Genomic DNA, 15,233 nt, shown 5'->3' on the forward strand with positions numbered 1-15,233 from the left:
CTTTATTTATTAGTTGGTTAGAGACAGCCAGAAATTGAGAGGGAAGGGGATGATAGAGAAGGAGAGGTACACAGAGAAAATTGCAGCATTGCTTCACCACTTGCAAAGCTTTCCCCTGCTGTGGGGACTGGGGGCTTGAACCCAGGTCCTTGCACATTATAGCACGTGCTCTCCACCAGGTACACCACCACCCAGACACTATGGATGAAATTTCTTATTTCCTCTTGAGAGATAAGATATGACTACCAGTTGATACCAAAGGAGATCATCTAGGACCTCAACAAGACAGGACTAGAATGACTTCAGGAACCCACCAAATCACCAGTGAGTGCAAATACCTGTGGCTTGTGGACAGAGAGGAGCCTAGGGAGAGATTAAGTGGCTGGTAACAAACAGTCTGGAAGTTTACCAGTTGAGACTCCAACTCCAGGCTCTTTCACTAACAAAAAGATGGCTGAAGGGAGGAGAGGACTCCCCTAAGACTCACCAAATGCAACTGTGAGTCTCCACTGCTACTGTTCTCAGAGGCTGGAGCAGCAGCGGGGGGAGGCCCTTTGCTGACACCAGGGGACAGGGAACTAACCAGGAAACTCAGTAGATCTGTACCTTGGTGGCCTAGCAGTGAGGCTGTGAGAATCTCTTTGTATAACCACTGGATTATCTCTGCCCCACCCTGTTTTATCTCTTGGTTAGAAGTCAGTGGTTAAGCTAAGAAGTCTATTTATAGTTTAAAAACCCTCTAGCTACCATAGCCTACAGGGAAGAAAAAGAACAAAAGAGGCTTTTAAACCACTGTGCTCCAACTCAGGGATTAGAATAATATTGAAGCAACTGTCAATTTCCACACTGTGAACCCTTTAATTACCTTACTTAGACACATCAGTCCACGCAAGAGTGATCAGTAATTTGAAAAGTACTGAGAGAGGGATCTCATAACATAATATATAAAATGGTTAAGCCAACAAGAAGAAATATAGGAGAAATGAACCAGGACAAGAGTCCGGCTAAAAGCCCCCCAAAGGGTGAAGCACAAAAATAATGAGGTCAACATCCAAACACTAGTTAAAGAAATAATCACAGGAATGAGTAAAGAGTTTGAAATAATTGTCATCAGAAATTCAGAAACAACAAATGAGACTCTGGAAGAAAACACTAATTATCTCAAGGTTATTAGAGAGCTGAAAGCTGAAATAGCTGAGCTAAGAACACAACTGGCCAAACAAGCTAAAACAGTATCAGAACAGGGTAACAAAATAGATGAACTCCAAAAAACAGTAGAGGGAGAGAGAATAGAATAAATGAGAAATGACTACCAGTCATTAAATTAGGTCTTTCACCATCCTACACTGGGTCCCCAAGACCCTCCTAACACTTTCTTGTCTTCATCTGCTCACAAGTCCTTTGGTTTGCTGCAACATACCAAATTGAGTCTATGTTTCACTCTTTTTCCCTTTCTTTCTTTATAAATTCAAGATTTGGAAGAAAACATTTAAATAAGTAAATAAATAAATATAAATAGAAACAGATTAGAGAGGTATCTCCCTAGAGAAAACTAGGTTTTACTTAAGAAGGGAATGACAACATTTGTGTGATGTAGAACAATCTTAATAATAAATAGATTGAAGAAAGTATACTATCATTTTGGAAAATTAAGAGGATTTCATCTACTGAGGTGACATGAAGAATTAACTCTGTGTGTGTGTGTGCATGCGTGTGTGCATGCATGTGTGTGGGGGTAGGGGTGGGGCGGTGCGTGCTTTATCTGGGCTTCTAGATTGAAAATGTCTACAAAAACTCCTTGCCTTATTTTAAAGCACTTTTGAGGAAGCGCTCAGGGAAAGGGGCTCCTAAAGATTACTTTTTCCTAAGTTCACACACTTGGAACAGGTACACAAGTTTATAGCATAGATATTTGCATATAAAAAGTTAACTCTTAATTGGTGGAGGGTTACTTTTTCACTATAGAAAGAGGAAGGAACCAATGAGAGGGATTACTGGGAGACAGGTGGATGAAGAGGGGTCTTTTGGTTCCCTTCTTCTCTTACTCTATTTTTGGGTCCAGTAGGCCCTTGGGACATCATTTCTCAGGAGTCTTTTCTCTTTCTCCTAAAATCTATACTTTGCACAATTAAATAAAGGATCCAGAAATTGTTAGAAGCAGTAGTTTTAAGGAATGTTAGAAGTAGTTTTAAAAGTTCTCTTTCATGCAGTTATTTATTAAGTGCTTTTAGTATAAGTTGTTGGTGGTGTGAGATGGAAAATTCCTTTCCCTTTGTCCCTTTAGGAACAGGACCTAATTAGTAAGCCACCGGTTGTTTACCAAGAATCAGTAAGCCACCGGTTGTTTACGGAGACCCTGCAAACAGACAAAGCCTATCAGGGCCTTTGTACTAGGAAATTATTTTCTAGGAAGGGGCAGCTGATGGCGGGGGGATGTGGTGACCCTACCTGGCTAGATTCTATTGGTTGTGTGACTTTGCAATGTTTGAAATTAGCCCGCGCTTTGCTTTGAATGGATCATGCTTTTGCTAAGTTTGAAATGATTGGGTTTTTGTGTTCTCTATAGCCTGTTATTGGATGTAGGTGATGTGTTCCCCCTCCCTGAATGTATTCAGAAATCCTATAAATTGTATGGTTTGAGCCCAGTTCAGGGTCGAGCTTGGTAGACTAACATCAGTCACTACTAGGCCCGGATTGCAATTCGTGAATAAATATCTTTTGCTTCCTTACAGTGGATAGTGGTTTGATTTCGCTCTTTAACAGAAATTGCACCTATCAATTCTTCTCCTGTGAAACTTTCTTTTCATCGGAATTAGGAGGAACCTTAGTAGGCCCTCCATGTGTGGCCATGCTGGTTACCACAAAACACAACCCCTCATAATGTTTATTTTAAAAGTGAAAACTAGGGGGCTGGGCAGTAGCTCAGAGGGTTAAGCACATTTGGTGCAAAGCACAAGGACCAGCATAAAGATACTGTTTCAACCCCCCGGCTCCCCACCTGTAAGGGGATAGCTTCACAGGCAGTGAAGCAGGTCTGCAGGTGTCTTTCTCTCCCCCTCTCTGTCTTCTCCTCCTCTCTCCATTTCTCTCTGCCTTATCTAACAAAAATGACATGAATAACAACAATAATAACTACAGCAAGGTCAACAATATATATACAAAAAGTGAAAACTTCAGAATGAATGATAAGTAAAAGTTTTTGTTTAAGATTTTTTAAATATTTATTTATTCCCTTTTGTTGCCCTTATTTTATTGTTGTGGTTATTATTGTTGTTATTGTTGGATATGACAGAGAGAAATGGAGAGAGGAGGGGAAGGCAGAGAGGAGGAGAGAAAGACAGACACCTGTAGGCATGCTTCACAGCTTATGAAGTGACTCCACAGCAGGTGGGGAGCCAGGACCTTTATGCTAGTCCTTGTGCTTTGCCACCTGCATTTAACCCACTGCACTAAAAGTTTTAAATCACAGTGATCCACAGAAACTACATAAAATGACAAAGATGATGAGGACAAAACACTGTCCTTTTGATTATGCACAGTGAACAGCTGGCATGAAACTCCTATTGCAGAAGCATAAGCTAGAAAAGTCCATTAGCTATTAACAAGTACACTGCCTAAAGTCTGTTATCAGAATGCTTCAAATTTAGTGCATTTTCTGTATCCAAGTGGAGAGTGATTGATTTAGATGACAAGAGGCTGAGGAAATGCCTTCATAATTTGTCTCCACAAACATCCTAAAAGAAATACATGTTTTTTCTTTTTTTTTTTTTCTCCTCTTAGGAACTTTCCTTTATATTGGAAAAGAGAAGTGGAGAGGAGTGAAGACAAGAGATGAATTGCGCTGTGTCATAAATTTGTAAAACCAAGCTTTCAGTGAAATAGCCACCCCCCCCCCCCAAGCTTAAGGCATTTAACAAGCAAACAGCTTCTAGCCATTCTGCATATCAAAGGATAAGGCCTCCACACCTAGGAGCTGAGTGCAGACAATTAAAAAGCAATTGGCTCCCTGATGCAGGGGTGGCCACTGACATTCCTTCACCCAGTTTCCCACAGATACAATTTCCACTAAAATATATGTAACCAAGGCAATCCTGCCTAGTAGCTCTCTCCTATCTGACAGGCCTCCCTCTGTTTCACCTGTGAGACAGATGGCTCCTTTTTATTGTCCACTCTACCCTTCTCTTAGTGATTATTTCTTAGCTTGTTTATTTCATTAAACTTTATAAAACAGAGATTTTATAAAGTTGTTGGAATTCCCAGCTTTCCCCTTTATGGGTCTAATGTGAATTCTCTTGAAAAACTTTCAAGGAGACACATGTGATTTCCAAATCTTCCTTTATTAAGTTATGAGGCAGAAGTAAGGTGAAATTAGAGAGAAGAGAAAGTTTGGGAACAGATTTGCAAGGGCCCTGGATTTGTTGTTGTTGTTGTTGTTATCACTCTTCCTGTGAAAACCCTCTCCTCTTAAGCTATACAGGTCTCACCTAGGCCAGCCTTTGCTTGGCCAGCTAGAAGCACCAGGTGTGGTTTCTTAACCCAAATTCCCCCCACAGTGTGCATCATTTGTGCTCAAGTCCCCACTTTCCCTGTACTCATGTACTATCTTTGTGCCCCAGTTCCCATGTTCCATGGGAGCAAACACCATGTGACAAAGTGTGTGTGCTCTCCAGGACTTCATTGTACCCTTGTGCTTTCCCCAACACTCACTGTTTCTCCCTGATCCCTGTGTATCGCTGGCCATAAAAAGGCAGAAGATGTCTTCAGGTTGTATACTTCTTTCCTAATTCTATCGAGATATATTCCTGACAAGCCAAATCCTTAAAAATACAACATTATTAAAGAATAGAAAAGCTATCAAGGGAGGGGATGGGGTATGGAGTTCTGGTGGTGGGAACTGTGTGGAGTTGTACCCCACTCATCCTATGGCTTTGTCAGTGTTCCCTTTTTATAAATAATAAGTAAAAACAAAATAAAGAAACAAACAAAAAAATACAATATTATAAGTTGAAAGTGAATGAAAAAGTGTCCATAAAGTGCCAGAGGCTATGTATGATGTGTTGTGTTTTGGCGGGCAGTGGGGGTCAAGCTTGCAAGGAGCCCCACAGAGTAAGTCCAAGACCTTCAAAGTTACAGGAAAGAGGGAGGTTTATTAGAATAGGTCTGCACAACAAACTGACAAGTCTGGCTCACCGGGTTCTAAAGAGTGTCTGTATTTATATGCCTATATCTTTCAAGGCTAAGTTCTTTTGGGGTTTGTTTAACAAACCTTTTTTTCCTGCCTTATCTTGCACATGGAGACATGGTTCTTTCTGTTAGAAATATGAGACCAAAATAAGATGAGTAGGGTCAGGTGAGCAGATGAAGAAAAGCTTTAATAGAGTAGGGGGAGTGATAGCCCCAGCCAGGGAAGCATGAGAGAGCAGTGGGGGGTGGGGGGAGGGAGTTTTCAGGAGGCGGGGCTTAAGAGCCTGTTTGGGCCCTGGAACAGGTTGGTGGGCCTTACAGAGAATCTTGGCTCAGGGCTGTTTTCGGTGGCATGGGAAAAACATGGTGGTCTTAATAGGATTTATGATTTCAGAGATATTTCTGGTCAGATGTATCGGGTGTAGGCAGGAGCAAGGTAAGTTTTTCCTGTGTGGGTGAGGGTCTTTTTGTTCCCAGCATGCCCTCTTTAGTGTGTTTGAATGAGACAAGTTCTTTCCTTGAGAGAAGGGGTCAGGCCTCAGCATATTTTCTTCGCTTTCCATCAAATCCTTCATCGGTGGTTTTCTATAGCCTATGAAAGCTTCTCTACCTAAACTCTTTTAAAAAGTTATATTTACGTTTTGTAGAGTCAGAAATTGAGAGGAGTGAAGAAGAGAGACAGACAGAGAGAGAGAGAGAGAGAAAGAGAGAGAAAGAGAGAGATGTAGCTCTGTTTCATTACAAAACCCTAGTACGCACCGCGCTGCTGGGAAAAAGGGGCTTTTTTTAAAGGAAATTTTAAGATTTTCTTTTTTAAAATAGTATTTTTTATTTATTTGATTGAAACGGAGAGAAATAGGGGCTGGGTGTTGGTACTTCTGGTTAAGGACACAAATTACCATGTGCAAGATCCCAGGTTCAAGCCCCTGGTCCCCACCTGCAGTGGGGGAAACTTCTCTAGTGGTGAAGCAGGGCTGAAGATGTCTCTCTCCACTTCTATATCTTCCTTCCCTCTCGATTTCTGGCTGTCTCTATCTAATAAATAAATATAATAAAATAATAATAATAAAAAGACACAAATCAAAAGGAAAGAGGAGAAAGTGATAAAGACACTTGCAACACTGCCTCACATGCTTTCTCCCTGCAGGTGGGGACCAAAGGTTTGAACCGGTGTTCTTATGCATTGTAACATGTATGTTTTTTTTTTAAATATTTATTCCCTTCTGTTGCCCTTGTTGTTCTATTGTTGTAGTTATTGTTGTTGTTGTTGTTGTTGGATAGGACAGAGAGAAATGGAGAGAGGAGGGGAAGACAAAGAGGAGGAGAGAAAGACGCCTGCAGACCTGCTTCACCACTTGTGAAGCGACAACCCTGAAGGTAAGGAGCCGGGGGCTTGAACTAGGATCCTTATACCAGTCCTTGAGCTTCGTGCCGTGTGCTCTTAAACTGCTGTGCTACTGCCTGACTCCCGTAGCATGTATATTTTAATAGGCTCACCACCACCTGATTTCTTCTATCTAAACTCTTAATCTAGGTGGACAGCAATTTCACTGTTTTTATCTTGTGCCTTCTTCTTGATAGTGAGTTTTGGTCACATAACTATGTGATTGCATTTTGCTCAGCTTTGCTTGTCTTCCTTTTGCTTATTTAAGCCACCAGCCTGGCAAAAGCCAGTTATGACTTTAAGATACTTTCTGATAGGAACAGTACATGGTAGCATTACTATTAAATATATAGAGTTGGATTAGGCAGTTGCCTGAGAGATAAAGTTCATACCTTGTGTATATGAGGCTCTGATTTTACTGCTCAGCACCACATGCAAAATAAAAGAGACAGAAACAAAGACAGAATTACATATAGTGGAATAAAGTGGGTTTCTGGTCTCTTTCATGTCTCATACTCTCTTAAACTCACAAACTAACACAAATAGATTTTTAATGCCTAGCTTTAACTTCTTTGGGTCAAAGAACAATACTTGGAATATTTTGTACTCACAATCCTTTCAATCTGTTTTTGCAATAGTTATGAACTGCCATTAAATATTTAAGGCTTTTTTTCCCTAACTTACATTATATCCCCTCAACTACTAACAAGATCATATGGAAGACTTATTTATTTATTTTTTGTAATAGTTGGAAATTTTGTAACTTTCATATTGTTCCCTGGTATTTACAAATATATTACATGTGAACTGCTGAATTCATCTTAGTTATATTTCATAGGAAATAGACTCTTCTTGTTTGTGCAGTACAATCACTGGTTGTACTGACTATTCCAACTAGAGAAGACATTAGTCACCCAAATTAATGGTGAACTTTGAGTATGAGCTAGTTTTACATATCTGTATAGACATATAGCACAATGGTGGAATGCTCAAGTTAGTTGGTTTCATTTTTCCTTTGACAGATCTTGAAATTTTAATCCAGTCAATCTGCCACTGGGTTTGCAACTTGCAAGTCCACTTATTAGCTCTGTGATTTTGCAATAGCTAGAAGGTTACTTAATAAGAACTTTCATTTGTTGCCAGTGGGAAAGGCAAAAATGGCATAACTGTTTTGTAAGTATTTTGACAGTTTCTTAACAGAACCAAGTATACTTCATTGTGTTTCATGATTGACCAAAATGGTAAATGACTAAGATATTCTTCAGTAAGTGGGTAGATAAATAAACTATAAAATCAGACAGGCAATTTTACTCATTATTGAAAAAAAATAAATGAGTGGTGGTATGGGAGAGGTGGCTCAGAGAGCACAGTACATATGTGAGATCCTGGGTTAGATTTTTAGCACTGTATATACTAGAATGTTTCCCTGTTCTGTGTCCCTCTCCCTCTTCCTCTCCCTCTCTCTCTCTTGTTGGATAAACAGAACTTTAAAAATAAAAAAATAAAAATGAAAAGACATGGAAAAAACACAATGCACATTACCAATTCGAAGAACTCAATCTGAAATGCTTACATGCTTAATATTTTTAACTTTATGACACTGGCAAAAGGAGAAATTTAGAGAAGGTAAAAAACAAACAAACAAACAAAAACCGGGGGGGCATAGAGTGAGACAGGGATAAATAAGTAGAGAAGATTTTTAGGGTAGAGGAATGACTGTATGAAATGGTGGATATGGGAAATGGACCCATTATCCGGGAAGTCCAGGCCATTGTTTCCATGAGAATCTGAGCAGGTAGACTCCAAGTTCTCCCTGGTTCTGGGTAGAGACAATGGCAAGTCTCCTCTTACCTCATGACTGGGCAACCTTTAAAACAAAGGCCATGAACTACTGTATACTCAATTGCTCCCTTCCACCCTGCCCTGAAGTGACTGCAATTTACCCCCATAGAAATGCATTGTTGCATGACCAAGCCTTGTAAGGTAACTTTCCAGTTGTGATCAGATAGTTTGTAGGTCAAGATATAACTATGCATTGTATTTGGGCTAATGATTACCTCAAACTTCTTTTTTTTTTTTTTTAATTTTTTATTTAAGAAAGGATTAGTGAACAAAAACATAAGGTAGAAGGGGTACAACTCCACACAATTCCCACCACCCAATCCCCATAATCCCCCCCCCTCCCATGGTAGCTTTCCCATTCTCTAGCCCTCTGGGAGCATGGACCCAGGGTCATTGAGGGTTGCAGAAGGTAGAAGGTCTGGCTTCTGTAATTGCTTCCCCACTGAACATGGGCGTTGACTGGTCGGTCCATACTCCCAGTCTGCCTCTCTCTTTCCCTAGTAAGGTGTGTCTCTGGGGAAGCTGAGCTCCAGGACACATTGGTGGGGTCTTCAATCCAGGGAAGCCTAGCCAGCATCCAGGTGGCATCTGGAACCTGGTGATTGAAAAGAGAGTTAACATATGAGGCCAAACAATTTGTTGAGCAATCATGGATCCCAAGCTTGGAATAGTGGAGAGGAAGTTTTAGGGAGGTACTCACTGCAAACTCTAGTGTACTTCTGCTTTCAGGTATATATTTTGCAGTAGTTTATGGATAAGTGTGCACATAAGCTCTCTCTCACAGAAACTGGTGTATATCTAGATTATGGGACTTTGTTAGAAAGTGAACTACCTGAGATGAAATTAGAGTGTACTATAAAAGGAAAGGTCTCACCCGAGTAATGAAGTTGAAGGGTTGTCATTCCACACGTGAAGTCTCTGGATATAGTCTGAGGTGAAGCATATTGAGGTGGCAATCGTTGCTTTGGTTAGGTTGTGATCGGCGGATGCAATATTATTTGGTTCGTATTGGGAGATGCATACAGGAAAGTGGGCCCTATCCAAGAGTTCCAGGACTGGGGGAAGTAGGGGCTCTATAGTAAAGATGTGAGGTTCCTGCTCTCTTAGGGTTCAAAAAGACAATCGATAGTTAATATTATCATCACTTTATTTGTTAATTGGGTTAACTTTGAAAAGTCCCTTTGTTATGGTTTGCTGTACAGTACCCAGTATCTTGTATATAGCTGTGCTATTGGATGCTTCTAATCTACTTGGTCTAGGCTTTTCAGAGAGTCCGCATATCAAATACACAGCCTATATATTAAAAAGATTCAGTTTGTCTTTTGAGAAACTTTGAGACATACAATTGATTTCCCCCTCTCATATTAATTAACTACTGATTTATATGTCTACATTTTGCTAGGAGTGTACATAAACACCATTCCCACCACCAAAGGGCTGTGACCCATCCCTCCCGCCCACTCCCACCCCCCACTGGCCCAGGAAGCTACATGTCTACCCCTAACCACTGGGTTTTTACTTTGGTGCCCTACTTACAATTTGATCAGGTTCTGCTTTTAGTTTCCCTTTCAGATCTTCTTAGTCAGCTTCTGTTGATGAGTGGGATCATCCCATACTCATCTTTATCTTTCTGACTTAGTTCACTTAACATAATTCCTTCTAGCTCTGTCCAAGATGTGTCAGAGAAGGTGGGTTCATTGTTCTTGATAGCTGCATAGTATTCCATTGTGTATATATACCACAGCTTTCTCAGCCACTCATCTGTTGTTGGGCACCTGGGTTGCTTCCAGGTTTTTGCTATTATGAATTGTGCTGCTATGAACATAGGAGTACACACCTCTTTTTGGTTGGGTGTTATGGAGTCCTTGGGGTATAACCCCAGGAGAGGAATTACTGGGTCATATGGAAGGTCCATGTCTAGTCTTCTGAGAGTTTTCCAGACTGCTCTCCACAGAGGCTGTACCAATTTACATTCCCACCAGCAATGTAAAAGGGTTCCTCTATCCCCACATCCTCTCCAGCATTTGTTCCTGCTGTCCTTTTTGATGTATGCCATTCTTACAGGAGTGAGGTGGTATCTTAGTGTTGTCTTAATTTGCATTTCTCTGACAATCAGTGACCTAAAGCAGTTTTTCATATGTTTGTTAGCCTTTTGTATCTCCTCTGTGGTGAATGTTTTGTTCATTTCCTCTGTCCATTTTTGGATGGGGTCATTTGCTTTTTTGCGGCTAAGTTTGCTGAGCTCTTTATATATTTTGGTGATTAGTTTCTTGTCTGATGTCTGGCATGTGAAGATCTTCTCCCATTCTGTGAGGGGTCTCTCTGTTTGTTTAATAGTTTCTTTGGATGTGCAGAAGCTTTTCAATTTGATGTAGTCCCATTGGTTTGTTTCTGCTTTAGTCTTCCTTGCAATTGGGTTTGATTCATCAAAGATGTCCTTGAGGTGTAGGTGGGAAAGTGTTTTACCAATGTTTTCCTCTAAGTATTTGATTGTTTCTGGTCAGACATCTAGGTCTTTGATCCATTTAGAGTTGATTTTTGTTTCTGGTGAGATAAAGTGGTTCAATTTCATTCTTCTGCATGTTTCAACCCAGTTTTCCCAGCACCATTTATTGAAGAGAGCCTCCTTTTTCCATTTAATACTTTGTGCCCCCTTATCAAAGATTAAATGCCCATAGGTGTTGGGATTTACTTCTGGGCTTTCAATTCTGTTCCACTGGTCTGTATGCCTATTTTTTTCCAGTACCATGCTGTTTTGATGATGATGGCTTTATAATATAGTTTAAGGTCTGGGAGTGTGATGCCTCCATTTCTGTTTCTTTTCCTTAAGATGGTTTTGGAAATTCTAGGTGTTTTAAGGTTCCAGATAAATGATTGTAGTGTTTGTTCTATTCTCTTAAAGAAGCTTGGTGGAACTTTGATGGGTATTGCTTTAAATTTGTATATGGCTCTGGGGAGAATATTCATTTTGATGATATTTATTCTTCCAATCCATGAGCATGGGATATCTTTCCATTTCTTGGTATCAGTTTCTATTTCCTTGAGTAGCGACTCATAGTTTTCAGTATACAAGTCTTTCACTTCTTTGGTCAACTTTATTCCTAGGTATTTGATTGATTTTGCTGAAACGGTAAATGGGAGTGATTTCTGGATGTCTTCTTCTTCTGGACTATGGGTTTATCTGCTTGCCTGCATCTCCCAATAAATGAATTGACCCTCTGAGGTTTCTCTCAGAGCTGGATAAGTCTGGCGTGGTTTCTTCCTCTCTGCACACTACACCCTTGTCATGCAGAGCCGCCCTGGATCTCCCAGGAGGCTGCTTCACACTCTGTTGCCAGTGGCCAGGGAGGTGTGGAACCCAGAGCGACTTGCACGTGGACAAATGTTATTAAAATTTTCTCGGGGGTTGGGTGGTAGTGCAGTGGATTAAGCGCACTTGGCACAAAGCACAAGGACCAGCCAAAGGATCCCAGTTTGAGCCCCTGGCTCCCCACCTGCAGGGAGGTCACTTCACAGGTTGTATAGCAGGTCTGCAGGTGTCTATCTTTCTCTTCCCCTCCCTGTCTTCCCCTTCACTCTCCATTTCTCTCTGTCCTATCCAACAATGATAACATCAATAACAACAACAATAATAACTACTACAACAACAACAAAAAGGGCAACAAAAGGGAAAATAAATAAATACAAAAAATTAAAAAATTCTCAAAAAACATAGTCTATGCTATGTTATGAATTGAATCAAATATAAACTATAATTTTAGTGATAATGCTGTGTAACTGTAGTCTTGTTTTTAGAAAATGTACCTCTAAGCTAAGGGTATTGATAGTGTGGAATGTGTGTCTATATGTATGGAAGAAATCACTATACTTCTGGGCAAATTATACTGTGAAAAGAACTTCTTTAAAATGTAAGCTTTATTAATTAAAATGATTTAACTGCTATTAAGCTCTGTTCCACCAAATATAAGATGTGGGTGATAGCCATCTACATTCCATAACATAGTTGTAATGTTTAAATTTATTAGCATATATCATTAAGCTGAATCTGCCTAAATAGGAGATATTATTATAATAGTGCATCATTAAGCTTAAACATGATTAAAGACTTACCATTTCTGGGATCGTAATAATCACTAAAGACCTACAGAGACTCATAGGCCCTCTTTACATCACAGAACATAGGAAAACATTCAAGTAAATTCTTTGGGACTTAGGATCAAATCAGCAAATAGAACCTCTGTCTCCTAACCCAATACTTTTCCTATTTAACACATCGTCTGTCTGAGAACTCAAAGTTATAAATAACATTTTTTGTTTGTTTGTTTGTTTGGAAACATGAGAGCCTCACACAACTACAATCCACCACTTCCAACTCACATTTTTCTTTATTTTTATTGCAGACAGAGAAATAGGGTGATGGAGAGACATTGCATCCATGGTTTCCATGAATGGAACAGAATGTTAAGGTACATACTCCACCAACTGAGCTATCTCCTGGCCCCTGAACAGTATAGTGGATAGAAAAATCATGCATATAAAAATCATATAAAAGCAAGGAACAACTTTATCAAAGATTAAGAAGTTTTTTCTATGTAACTTCTGTCTCTAGATGCTGTTATGTATTCAAACTGAAAAAAAATTTCAAAATTAAAACCAACAAGCCTGAAATGTATTAGATATTAAGACAGATGACATCAAATGCCAGGAGTCTCCAAAAGTAAGTGTGGTGTGGGAAAGAAAATTATTACCAAGGAGCTGGGTTTCATTGTACTAGATAGATAGAAAGCACATATTACCATGTACAAGGACCCACATTCAAGACCTGTGTCCCCACCTGCTCTTGAAAGCTTTGCAAGAGGTGAAGCAGTGCTGCAGGTGTCTTTTTCTCTTTTGCCCCCCATCCTCAATTTCATTCTCTTTATCAACGTAAGAGAGAAAGGAAGGGATATAGGAAAAAGAAACATAAAAATAGCTTCCATCTCCTGAGAGCTAGCAATAACCCTGGTGGCAATAAACAAGCAAATAAGTAAAAATTATAATTAGTATTATTATAAAGTTAGTTTTTTTTCTCTTAAATACAAGTGAAAATATCTTAGAACATCCAAGAACACAGGGTGAGAACAATCTGGACCATAATTTATGCTGAAACCTTTTTACCCGGGATGTCTCTCATCCTCTCACTGGTCTAGCACATGTCCAACTGCTCTTATTGTAGCCTTTTCATATATTTCCAGCTGTCTTTTGGCCTGATCAATTAATTTCATACTAGATATCTTCTAACATTCTATCCCTTCCAAGTCCCTTGATATGTTCCCTGTGGTCATATCCTTCTTTGGAATTGAGAAAAAAATAGATCATACAATCTAAAAGCATTCTTCTCTCACCAAATTCTCCTCTCAAGTTATGTACATCAGAGTGGGAATGAAAAGCTTCTTGGAGGCAGAATCAGAGGAATCCTGAGCTGCAAACAAACCTCAGACTTCATAGAAATGGCCCAGGCCAAACTAGAGGAGCAACAGAGGCTGCTTTGATGTGAATGAGTAAACAGAGGCCACAGGGTATAGAGCTGAATAGGCCAAGGTAGGTTGTGAAAGAGTTGATGCCCATCCAGTGGCTTCATGAATTATCAACAATGTGGAGAAACACAAGTTGGTTATTTAATACAATCTACACAAAATAATTTCCATTGTTTTTAGAACATCATGAGTGTCGACGAAATGCCCTTTCATTTCACATTTAAGCTACAAAATGTCACCACCATTTCTAGTTTATTAGATGATGTGTTTCCTTAAAACTTTTGGTTTCACAAATACCATGCTCTGTTGTTGCATAAGGTCAAAATAGTTTTTTTTTTCTGTATGTTTATATTCAGCTTGACAAACTAAATCAACTTTTGTTCTTTGGGGGAATAAAGCCACAGCTAATAGATTGATTTTTCATATGTAACATTTCTTTCTAACATGTATTTATACTGAGTGATGTGGTGTGTATTAAAATACCACCCTACATAGATTTTCACACACAAGTTGGCATAAAATAAGCTAATTAATTACTATATCTCCTTCTCTGAAATTATGCATTATTCATAAACATTTACTGAACTGCTATTATGCAGATCACAGGGCAGGTTACTGAGTATAAAAAATAAAACGTAGGGTAGGCGGAAACAAGGACATAAAGGGAAAACACAAAGAAGTGAAACTGGGACTGGGTTGGTGTATTATACCAAAATAAAGTACTCTGGAGTAAGAGGGAAAGGAGAAGAGGATGAGATATTTTGGGGGTCTTGGTACATGGTGGAAAAGGAATTAAGTTGGAGGTGAGAGTGTTTTGCAGACACCGAATACTCAGAGGGAGATGAAAAATTGTACCTTCAAGTTAACAACTGTACTGTAATCCATTAATCCCTCAATAAATAGAGGTAAAAAATGTAGTGTCCAATAAAAGTTAACGAGCTAGGTAAGAAAACGCATGCAGTCCTGAACATATATAGGGTGGGTAGTGTAGTTACAGTCGTATATCGTAAATGCTATTTCACAGTCCAGAGCTATGGGAGACTAGAGGAGGATCCATGGTAGAAATACACATATTTATTTATTTATTTATTTATTTATTCCATTTTGTTGCCCTTGTTGTTTTATTATTGTAGTTATTATTGATGTCATTGTTGTTGGATAGGACAGAGAGAAATGGAGAGAGGAGGGGAAGACAGAGGGGGAGAGAAAGACACCTGCACACCTGCTTCACCGCCTGTGAAGTGACTCCTCTGCAGGTGGGGAGCCAGAGCTTGAACTAGGATCCTTATGCTGGTCCTTGCGCTTTG

At 39.6% G+C, this 15,233-nt stretch overlaps 1 long non-coding RNA gene across 1 annotated transcript in view; it reads left to right on the forward strand.

Moving 5' to 3' along the window:
* Window positions 1-2,186: 2,186 nt before the first annotated feature.
* Window positions 2,187-15,233, forward strand: part of LOC132532805 (uncharacterized) — a 311,216-nt gene continuing 298,169 nt past the window's right edge. Inside the window, exon 1 of the long non-coding RNA XR_009544731.1 lies at window positions 2,187-2,340. This is a non-coding gene — a long non-coding RNA (uncharacterized LOC132532805). The remainder of the gene's footprint in view (window positions 2,341-15,233) is intronic.

This window comes from Erinaceus europaeus, chromosome 14 (genome assembly GCF_950295315.1).
Source record: "Erinaceus europaeus chromosome 14, mEriEur2.1, whole genome shotgun sequence".
Lineage (NCBI taxonomy): Eukaryota > Metazoa > Chordata > Mammalia > Eulipotyphla > Erinaceidae > Erinaceus > Erinaceus europaeus.